Genomic DNA, 10,078 nt, shown 5'->3' on the forward strand with positions numbered 1-10,078 from the left:
AAATGGGCAATTGAAGGGTGTCCGGCAATCATCCAGGCACCACGTTCAGGAAGCTGGCCAATTTACTCTGGGCCTGAATGAAGGCACATCCACCATCTATATCGAGCTCTGCCAGCCAAGCCTACGCTGCCACCATAATAAACCACGCCAATCCCAAACAAAGCAAAATATGATTGACTTCACCCACTCAATAGTGCTGGGAAAGCCACAATGTCATGTTCGTTCGGTGCTGCGTGCAAACACCAATGCATATTTCAAATTGAATTCTCATTTTAGCAAATCCAATCAAACTTAGTCCTGCGTTGCGTAACATTGACTGAAATTCAAATAACAAAAGTCCTGCAATGTTGTTATGTTAGCATTAAGAAACAACTTAATTCTTTCAAAATAACCATAATAAGAATTGAAATGTTTCCAATGGTTTTGGTTCATCTGCCCAAAACCATCATTCCATTTCCATTCTTGTTAACAAAATAGAAACTCAACTAAACTACACTCAACTTTATCGCTAGATCACTTTAAAGCAATCACTGTTCCATTCAAAGTGCTGTAGATGCAGTAAAAATCAGTCATACAATAACAAAGAGTAAAAACTATCATTTGATGACAAATGCAGCAGACGCCACGAAAGACTAAATCCAGGTTTTAATTTCCTCTGGACAGAACACCTGTGGCCTTAATGAGAAAGCATCTTTTTTTTACTCAGCGGAACATAGATCTGACTGTCATCCGCATAATAGTGGAGGGAAATATCATGTGATCTTAAGATGGAACCAAGGGGCAGCAAATACAATGAAAATAGCAGGACCCCTAAAATAGAACCCTGTGGAACAACAGACAACAGAGCGATAGATCGGGATACGATTTAAACCAATCCGGAGTACTAACACAAATGCTCACCTGGTGCTGTAAACGATCCAACAGAATACTGTGGCCAACCATATGCAACGACGCAGTCAGATCCTACAAAACAAGACACACATAGTCTCCAAGGTCATTTGCCAGAAGGACATCATTAAAACTCGTAACAGGACTGCTTAAAACGTCACTGAACCTCCATGGTGTTATGTTCGTTCAAGAAAGATTACAATTGAGCATGCGTCACTTTTCATAGATTTTTTTTCAGATAAAAGTCAGCCTGGAAATGGGTCTAAAATTTGAAATACTGTTATCAGGAACCTGCTCCATGGAAATTCATCTTTGCTTTATGTGATTCGCCCGATATGCAGCAGCGTTTCAATCAGCAATTTTCCGATCTGGTACTAACTTCCTGCCTCTCTGACATATGATTCACGGGGACTGCACTGGGCACGGTGTCAGGATCATTGCATGGTGTCAAAATTAAGATAAAGTGATATGAGGTTTTGGGGTCATGCAAGCGTCATCACATTTTATCATTATTAGCCTAAATTCAGAGTGATTCTCACAGTGTTTTTTTTTTGTTTTGTTTTGTTTTCTTGTAAGCACACACATAACCGTGCAGCCTTCGCCTTACCCGTGAGCTGGGGATTCAAGATCTTTGCTGATACTAGGGCGGAAAATCCACCACAAAGAAATAAAATCCCTTTTTTGCAAATAACTGGGTAAAAGATTAGAAAGACAACCAGACAAAGGGGCCTCAAGATGCTGAGAATTCAGAGGTGATGCAGAAATAACACCGTTTTATATCGTATTTTCCGCACTATAAGGCACTTTGGAGTATCAGGCTCACATTCAATGAATGGCCTATTTTAAAACTGCTTTCCTAGATCGGGCACACCGCATTATAAGGTGCGTAGAATAAAACCTACAATAGTGGCTGCGGTTGCGTTATGCATCCACTAAATGGAGCTACGCAAAAGGGAATACAATACAATACAACACAGCTTTATTTTATAGAACGCTTTCACAACCGCTGCAGCAGTAACAAAGCTCTTTACAGAACATTTAAAATACTACGTCCAAGAAATCAAAATATTGATCCACATATAAGGCGCATGGGATTATAAAGCGCACTGTCAGCTTTTGAGAAAATTAAATGCTTTTAGGTGTGCCTTATAGTGCGGAAAATATGGTATTTTTATATTCTCTTTTTAACTTTAAATTTATCGGACATTCAAAATAAAAATCCCAACGTAAATCCATTGCAGTGGGCAGCGTAAATCTGCGTGGAGGCAGGTTTCAATTTCTAACTTGTGAAAACCATTTCTATATTTCATTTGTATAGTTTTAATAGTTCAGTTCCTATAACACTGATCAACAAACTTTTACTAAATGTTTTCTCCAGAGATGCAACTGTTCTCTATGATTTATTTTGAGCGGATTCTGAATAATAACAATATAATCAGAATGATATAAAATTTAATAAAGTCATATATGTATTAATAATTATGCCTTAGGTTGACCAACATGTGGATTTTTTTCTGAAATGCTTTCGCTAAAAAAAAAAAAAATTACAATGCATGGGAAAATCCGAATTGCACTAGACTTTATAGGTTAAACCAAACATGAGAATGGCTCAAAAACCTGATGTGCAAAAAAAAACAAACAAAAAACAAAATAAAACAAACAAAAAGCAAAAAAGAAACATTTGTATTGTTTATTCATAAATCAGTGTCAAAAATACATTTCTGGACACATAAATCCATCTCTGATTAAAATTTGTTCTTGTCCAGTGTAATAAAAGGCTTGTGCTATGGGCAGAAGGGAATACTCTGTACAAACTGATGTTTTTGTGGTTCTCAAATACTAAAATAAGGAAGAACTTTTTGATGACTCCCTCTGAGGATGTCCACTGCTGTCACCGCTCACTATTCTCTTGTATCTTTCCCCCGCAGACTTCAAATCTATCGCTACATCAGAAAGAAGTCTCTTGCTGGCATGCTATCTTTCAAAGCCCGCACAATCATTAGCTCCTATTGAGATGTCGTTGAAACTTTCAAACTCGCTGAAAAAAAGCCCAGTTTTGACCCTGTCTATTTTGTTAAAAATAATGATGTACCCATTCAAATAAACTTTTTTGTTTTGTTGCCTGTGCAAAACAACATCACAACATATCGAGAACTGGAATGGCACAAGGAGTCCTCATCTCATTTTGGATGAACTCCAAACTGTGCACGTTCTCACATAATCATCTTTTTATCACTTTACATCGGTATGTTAGGATGACCAGCTGGAAAACCCTGAATCTTCTATGGCTCGAGCGTTTATGTACAATCTGTTTGTACTGTTCGACAAGGATCACCGTAGTTCGATCAGGCTTGGACACAGGACAAAATTGCAGGGTCCAAAGTAAAAAGATACTTATTTGAGGATCAGCATGTGACAACTCAAAATGGAAAGGCAGTGGAAACGAGGTAAGAACTGGGCAGATCTGTGGCGCGATGGCTTGAGTACATGCACAAGGACGAAACACACTGGCACAGGACAAAGGGAGAGCAGGACAGTTTCTAACACAAGGTAAGGTGGCAACGGGTGGAAACAATCAGGGCGGGGCTGACAGTCAGACCAGCACAGGAGGAAGGGTAAGTGGCCCATCGGGCCGCCCAAGAGGAGAATCATTCTTTCAAAATAAAACAGGAAGTGACCAGACAGACACACCCCTACCACGGTCTGACAGATAGTAGACATTCACCAAGAGGCTATGCCTCCGGGGATAGCGCTCGTATTTGTACGTTTGTACGCACTTGCAAGTATTGAGTATTATGTAAGTTCCAATGTATTTGCCAAGCAAAATATTTTTACCCCACATTGGCAGCTCCGGCTTCCGTGCCATCACAATATTAAGGGGGATTGCAATTCGATTACTTTTCCAAATCGTGTGTCACATTTGCGCAGGCGATGCCAACGCACAGGTTACAGCGTATTTTTGGAGGATAACGCCACACGCACCTTAACAGTGAGTAAAAGAAAGAATCAATGCAATCCTTACATAGCATTGGCGCATTGCCATGTGGACTTTCTTAAAATGCGATGGGGTGCACTCTTGTTTTTATGATCCACCGCACATTTCCTTCTCAGCGCACATCAGTGAGATGATCAGCAGGCAGAATCTCTCCAGTTGCTCCTAAAAATATCATGATTCGATTTGACTTGGGGAGAAAGCATTCATTTATTTGATGTCTTTGAGTATGTTTCCATCCATTTATTGATGAGCAGTAGGGGTAGAGTGAGCCAGGACAACGGGCAGACCTGCATGAAATATTTTATGCTAAATCATGCTCCCAGGGGGAATAGTTTGATTGATTTTCACCCTACCGTGTTTGTGTGTGTGCATGTGTAGAAGGGCCAAACCGAGAGACACGCACTATATAAAATGGACTTTTTCTTTCATATAGCTTTTCTACAAGCCAACCTTGTTTATCCAATGATGGAACTGTGGGTTCAGTTTTGTGCCATTTTCTTTCATTGAAAATACAAACACAAAAAGTGATTTTTGAAATCGTAATTCCATTCCCACACATGACCACACAATCAGTACAGCACGATAGAAGAGGGTCTTATTGTCGTTACAGTCCGTTCAACTCAAAACAATCACACAACGAATGCGGGTGCCATGCTTTCAATCGGTTCCAGCATTTGCAATTCTAAATTGAATCCATTCATTATTTTCACCTGCATCGTAATCCCATTAAGGGAAGATGCAGCACTGGCTCTGTAAGTGAATTATCCAAGAAGCGACGAGCAGTGAGACTAATACGGCATCATGGCCCCAGCAATTCGGCTCCCCCTTTTTTTAATCAACTTGAACATACATCTCAGGCCAGTGTCTAAGTGAACCATAACTAAAATCTTATTGACCCTCTGTGGCTGCTCTATTGGCTGATATCTCGCATGTCGCAAGAAAGCAAATACTGTGTAATGTGGAGTGTTTAAATTGACACATGGTCCTTTGATGAAAAGGGGTGAAATGATACTGAGAGACATACGGTAATACACAATGTGGCTAACACGTTTATCAATGCTTTCAGCCTTCTGAAGCCTACATTTATTTATTTTAATGTTCACCGTCCATTTTATTCGCGGAAGAACTTGATTTCTCAAGCGGCAACTTCTGTCTGCCTGCGGCTCATTCAAATCCACCAAAATTGACTACCACCACATGCACCGCGTATTCGACCTGGTTTTAGGTTGTCTATAATCTAGTCGACTCATCAAATTGCCAGATGCGCCAAAATGCCCTCGGTCCGTCGGAACGCCAATCGAGAATTACCGTGGTCAACCAACTTAACAAACATGCTAACCTAGATTTGCCCTAGCACGAAAATAAGGACGCGCCCGTTTTACACCGAACGTAGTCAACTTTCTGTGACCAAATTGTCAGATGCTTCGGGGGCGCGCCAGCTACGTTCACCAAAATGCCCAAAAAGGCGCAACGCAGTCTCAGTCAAGGTAAACTAGAAAATGAAGACGTGCTAATTTTTACGGCGAGCACAGGGCAGGGAGCAGGGATAGGCACCCAAAAAAAGATATAAACATTTTGTCCAAAGCAGCAACACAAATTAACATACTCAAAATCAAAAATGATCTACTCAAGAAAACAAAGTAGCAATGAGTCTCCGCCTCTGAGTTTGGTCCCGCCTCCTGACAACACTCCAGCATTGCAAGAGAAGGAGAGGAGAGCATAGAAGGAGGAAGGGGAGGAGCAGGAGTCGTCAGGACAACGTGACAATTGATCTCTTATTTTGTATTATTTGACCTTTTGTGAAAACTCGCCGAAGCGGAACGTTGCCTTGTCCAAAGTGTTCACTCACACACCCATTCAACCGTTCTGTTATTCTGACATATGAGATGATGTTAGCGTGAGAGCAAAACATGCTTTTAAAAGGCTAGCAATAAATCTTCGCCGTTCGACTTGACACTCTTTTGCACCTCTGAGACTATGTCAGGAGTGCAGCAAAATTTACAATTCTTGAACCTCACCGTCTTGCATCGCTACCTTGCACACCAAAAGGTGCTCTAATAAACCGAGACAACCGTTTATCGCAGACCGACATTTGGCTTGCAATTGTAGTTCGGCAGCTCGTCTCACAAGAAACACCGGTGCGCCATTTATATCCCATTTGTATCTTCCCAAGATGGTGAATCTCTCCCAGCTGATCTTTTGCCAGCGTATATTTTTGGTCCAAACTTGCTCTCACTGGAAAACCCCCTGCTGGATCCATCTGCCTTTGGCATACCTACTCTGTCACTGTATAGCTACATGAGATGTTTTCCTTCTTCCAGTCCCCATGATTCTTCCTTCTGAGAACCCTCATCTTCAGTGTAATTGGCGAGTGTGCCCCTGCCACCTGAGACCCCACAATAACATTCGGAAAAAAACAGAGTTGCTGATGAGATTCTTCACACAAACATCTTGTTTTCAAAGTAGGTCACCGAACCTTGTCATGCGATGGCTGCAATCTGATCGTTGAAAGTCGTATAAATTGTCATGTCTTCCAAAGACCTTTTTCCACATCAGTTGTTTGTCTTTCTAAGTGTACGGGGAAACTCTTAACAATATTAGTTAAAAGGGAAAGCTGAGCTTGTGGAATCAAAATTCTCTATTAGTTTGCCTCCAAGGTGTGATTTCTAATAAATTCATCCAATGGGTTTCTGATTCCTTCATTAATGGCTTTGTAGTCTGATAGCCTGAAGGTATCCAACTCCTTTGAAACTGAATCATGAGCTGCGTTGAACTTAAGCTCTGAGAGCATGCTGGGCGGGGGCGGGTGGGAGGGGGCGGGGGGGGTGACTAATGACTCCCACCAACTAGACCCGAGGACGCTTGTAAAGCATCTCCATTTGCTCGGGATGCAGTCTAACGAGCGGGAGGTGCACTTTGGTAATTGTCGGCCGTAAATCACGTTTAAGAGGAGAATGAGTTTCCACTTCAGGTGAGTTTATCAGCGAGCCAAGGTTTTGCCATTCGGCCATGACAGTGAACGAGTGACTTGAATCCTCCAATGGACGCCGCACATTATTTCACTGCGTTGCTGAAATGGATGTGCCGTGTGAGCCGCTCACACCTCCAAATACATGCAAACAAGCCTTAACTGCAACTGTAACTGGGAGGGGGCGGGGGGGGTGACTAATGACTCCCACCAACTAGACCCGAGGACGCTTGTAAAGCATCTCCATTTGCTCGGGATGCAGTCTAACGAGCGGGAGGTGCACTTTGGTAATTGTCGGCCGTAAATCACGTTTAAGAGGAGAATGAGTTTCCACTTCAGGTGAGTTTATCAGCGAGCCAAGGTTTTGCCATTCGGCCATGACAGTGAACGAGTGACTTGAATCCTCCAATGGACGCCGCACATTATTTCACTGCGTTGCTGAAATGGATGTGCCGTGTGAGCCGCTCACACCTCCAAATACATGCAAACAAGCCTTAACTGCAACTGTAACCTTGCCACCCAACTGTCCATTTCATCAGATGGGGATCCATTAGAGCCGTGGGTCATCATTGTCCCTCATTACCAGCTAAGCAGCGCGAGCATCATCATCATCATCAGTGTGTGGACGAGATGATTTAATGAGGGTCTGGTGGGAAGCATGTTACAGGTCAGATGGGAGGACGTGACTACTTTGGAGGGGTTTTTGGGGGGGGGCGGGGCGGGTTCACTCAATGAAAAGTGATTTGGACTTTTTTTTCAGTGGAGGACACCTCACCTTACTGTATTGTTGTTTAATAGTGATGGTCCAAACAGGCTGCGTCCTATGTTGACCTTTAACCCTTTCGGGGACAGCGGTTACTACAGTAGACATCTTGTCATGTCATGAGGGTGCAGGAAAGGGTTCATCTTATCATCTCATTGAAGCATATCATGAATGCAATGTTAACCCTTTTCCGCACCCTGCAACCTCATGACATGGTAAGATGTCCACTGTAGTAACCGCTGTCCCCAAAAGGGTTAATGTACGTATTAACATTCGTAGGTAGTATCACGCAGAATCTTTGAACCTCTGAAAAACCATGACTGTGATTTGTTTCTGTTGACAGCTAATGAAATGTAGGGAGAGAGAGGAGCCGCTGCGGGTGCCCGCGCTTCCATCATCAAAGCCAAAAAAAAAGGAATCAAAAAGGCCATAAGTAAAAAAAATGCTCGGTTCTGAAAGGCATTTGAACCAATGTGTCTCTTAATAGTTTTCTTGCCCATGCATCAGAGAGTCGTAGGACCTAGCGAAACATTTTTTGACAGAGACAGCAGAGGTTAGAGGTGGCAGATTGGTGTTTCCAGCAAAAACGCCAGCGGGCAAAGGTCTTATTCGGTCAGAGACCTGCAATTACCTTTCCTTCTCAGTGGCACACAATCATTTTCCAAAACAATGAATCACAGGAGGAGAGCAATGATAGTGGACATTGCATCATGTGCATCGCGCTAAAACGTGGCTCACCAAAAAGTCCCATCTAACTTTTCTCAGTGCTCATCTGTTCATTTTCTCATTTTATTTTACTCAGTCATGAGAGTTTTTTGTTTGTTTTTTTCACTTTCGTAAATATACTCGTCAAAATAAATTGTAAAATGCCTTTGTGTCTCTCCTGCCATACAGATGCCAAGATTTGGAAGCAAAAATATTTTCTTTAAAAAACTTTTGGACAGCATGGAAGCCAGCCCAAACTCAAACCAACACAGACTCTGCTTGTTGTTGTCACCACCAGTATCACAATGACAGCTGGGAAGCTGCGGAAACAGAAAGCAAGGTAAAAAATAAAATAAAAATGAAGACCATGGCGTGTCAACAACACAGATCTTGCTCTCCAGTAGACACACCCACTAATGTTCATTTTTACCTCGTCTCGGGTCCTACACGGCTTCTTTACAGTGACGTTAATGCGAACGTACCGTTTAGCGTATTTCGTAGACATTATCGCCATTTATTTTCGTTCACTTTTTCAGTCAGTTTTTTACTCACATGAACAAGTCCAATAACTCAATTATTCAATAGAATTTTCAGTAGGCTCCACTTTTCAGTCACTTTTTTTACTCACATGAACAAGTCCAACAACTCAATTATTCAATAGAATTTTCAGTAGGCTCCATGAATACTCAAATCTTTCTTAGCCGAAGCCCTACATTCAACTCCCCCGTTTTACATCAATTGTCATCTTTTTGCTTTGGGTTCTTGCTTCACCTGGAAAAAAAAAATCTCAAAATTCAACAATTGCTAATCAAAATGAAGTCACTTATTAGCAAAACTCCAATTCATAGCAGGGGGGTGGGTGGAGAAAAATGTTATGTTCAGCCTTGCAACGTGTATGTGCGCATATAACACACTGTAAGCACTCTCCAAAATGAGTACACAAGCATTCTCCCTGGTGAGTATATGCAGTTATGTAAATTAAAGTCTAGAACGGAATGAACCAGCTGCCAACACTACGGCTGTTAGTGACAGCTCTGATGAATTCAGCTGAGGTTAAACAATAGAGAGAAAGAGGAAAGTGCAGTGACTCACTGATACTGTGTGTTTGTTGGCATCCCTTTTTAAAGGGACGGAAACATTTCACTGTCTGTGGAGACCATTTGGGAAGTTTTAATCAAACGGAACAAAAACTAACCAGACAACCTGTTTTGAGAAATCTCATTCTGGGGTGTTGTGATGGGAATTAACTCAAAAGGATTTGAAGAAAATTTGCATTGTCTTTGGTTTGGTTTGAGGATTGAAAAGAAAATGACCACACCCTGAGAATAAAAGAGGATCACTTTCAGAGTGAATTTGATCATTATGAAAGCAAATGTAAATGAAATGACAATTACGATCTCAATTATTGTTTTTAACCCGTTCGGGGACAGCGGTTACTACAGTGGACAGCTTATCATGTTATCAGCTTCCAGGGTGCATGAAAGGGTTAATTTCCTCATGCAATTCAGAGTTAGCGTGGCAGATTCAGTGCACCATCGTTATCTTTTTAGCCACTCGAGGTAGCTGATGTACGAAAAGTCATGCATTTTTATGGTCGACCAGTGTCAGAATGGTTTTTAGCACGGTCGGTTGTGGTGTTGTCACCGGATGTTTTTCTATACAGTAGCAACTCATTACAAGAATAGCTAGACTGACGTCAAAGCAGCAGACAACGCAATGTTTCCCAGACCACAACAACAAGAAAAAAAAAAAAAAAAGA

The sequence above is a fragment of the Hippocampus comes genome, unplaced genomic scaffold (assembly GCF_001891065.2).
Source record: "Hippocampus comes isolate QL1 unplaced genomic scaffold, H_comes_QL1_v1.1 scaffold267, whole genome shotgun sequence".
Classification (NCBI taxonomy): domain Eukaryota; kingdom Metazoa; phylum Chordata; class Actinopteri; order Syngnathiformes; family Syngnathidae; genus Hippocampus; species Hippocampus comes.